Source organism: Mus caroli, chromosome 5 (genome assembly GCF_900094665.2).
Source record: "Mus caroli chromosome 5, CAROLI_EIJ_v1.1, whole genome shotgun sequence".
Classification (NCBI taxonomy): domain Eukaryota; kingdom Metazoa; phylum Chordata; class Mammalia; order Rodentia; family Muridae; genus Mus; species Mus caroli.
This window is the reverse complement of record NC_034574.1, coordinates 115,423,840-115,425,687: the sequence shown is the minus strand read 5'-3', so window position 1 is coordinate 115,425,687 and position 1,848 is coordinate 115,423,840.

Below are 1,848 nucleotides of genomic sequence, written 5' to 3'. Positions count from 1 at the left end.
CTTGTCTAGCCATGACTCTCACCTTCACCGCCACCGCCGCAGCTCCGGACTCTGAACTCGGGCCACTGCTGCAAGGAGAGTCCTGCGGGCCGGCTCGGGACACGTGAAAAGCCCAGTCTCTTTTCTTAAGATTATCTGGGAATCTCTGAGTTTCAGGACAACCAGGGGTGTGTGTGTGTGTGTGTGTGTGTGTGTGTGTGTGTGTGTGTGTGTAGTATCTATTACTGTGGAAGGTGGGGATGTGACCTGTGACAGCAGTCAGGGGACAACATTGGGGGTTGGTTCTCCTTCTGGCAATGGTTTTGAAGACTAAATTTAGGCTTTTGTGTAGCAGATCTGTTCCCCATCAAGTTGTCTCACCAAGAAAACCTTCCAAATGATAAAACTGATCAACCTTCTCTTTTTCTTAAGACAGGGTCTTGTTATGGTGCCTAGGAGGGGCTGGAACCCACTCTATAAGTCTAGATTGGCTTCAAATTTATAGTCCTCCTGCCTTACACTCCTGGGTGCTGGGGTTACAGGTGTGTACCCCTCTGCTGGCTTAAATTGGTCAAATACAGAATTGATTTCAACATTACATGAGTCAGCGATCTAGACTCTTGAAATAAAGCTATACATTTATTTTGTTGTTGTTGTTGTTTTTTGGTTTTTCGAGACAGGGTTTCTCTGTATAGCCCTGGCTGTCCTGGAACTCACTCTGTAGACCAGGCTGGCCTCGAATTCAGAAATCCGCCTGCCTCTGCCTCCCGAGTGCTGGGATTAAAGGTGTGGGCCACTACGCCCGGCTTAAAGCTATACATTTATGCTCAACTGATTTTGAAACAGGGTCTCTCTATGTAGCCCTGGCTGGCCTGGAGCTTGCTATGTAGACCAGGCTAACCTGTAATTCAAAAATCCACTCTGCCTCTGGGTGCTGAGATAAAAGGTCGTTGGACCATCATACCAGGCTTTGGTCAACTGATTTTTGATAAGGAAACCAAGATCATTTAATAAAGTCATTTTGATGAATGCTGCTGAGATAATTAGTCACACACAGAGGACAAAGTATCTTACCTCTCTTCACATACAAACACTAACACAATGTGGGGATAGAGGGATGGCTCAACCCAAGAGAGCTCATTGCTCTTGCAGAGAACCCAAGTTCAGTTCCCATTGCCTATAATCAGCTCAACCATTATAACTCCATCTCCAGCAGGTGGATGCCATCTTCTGGTTTCCCCAGGCAACTGTATCCACATGCACTTCCCTCATATATGTGTGTGTGTGTGTGTGTGTGTGTGTGTGGCTGGAGAGATGGCTCAGTATTTAGGAGCACCAACTGCTCTTCCAGAGGTCCTGAGTTCAATTCTCAGCAACCACATGGTGGCTCATAACCATCTGTAATGGGATCTTTCTGGCATGTATGAAGAGAGCAATAGTGTATTTATATACATAAAATAAATAAGTAAATCTTTAAAAATTCAGCACAAGTAACTAGAGAAACAAGACAAATGGAACTTGAACCAAAGTTCAAAACTACTGAGCTCAACAGGACCCTACGAGCAAAATCCACAAAATGTGAGAAAGGCTTTGCAAATGACATGAGAGAGTCAAGCGGCCAGAATATATAAAGAGCCCTTATAATTCAACAATAAATATAGCAGTAGTACAATGTGGAAAGCCGCTCCCACATTCGCCATTACAAGATGGCACATGAGCTGGGTGTTTGAACAAGTAAAAAGGCTTACTGCACATGTCTCTGGATAGTCCCTGTCCGCGAGGACATACATCCGTTAAGTACGTTATCTGGTCCGTTTGGAAATGGCCCTGTGAGGATGCGCCACGTCAGAGGCGGGACAAAAATTCTAT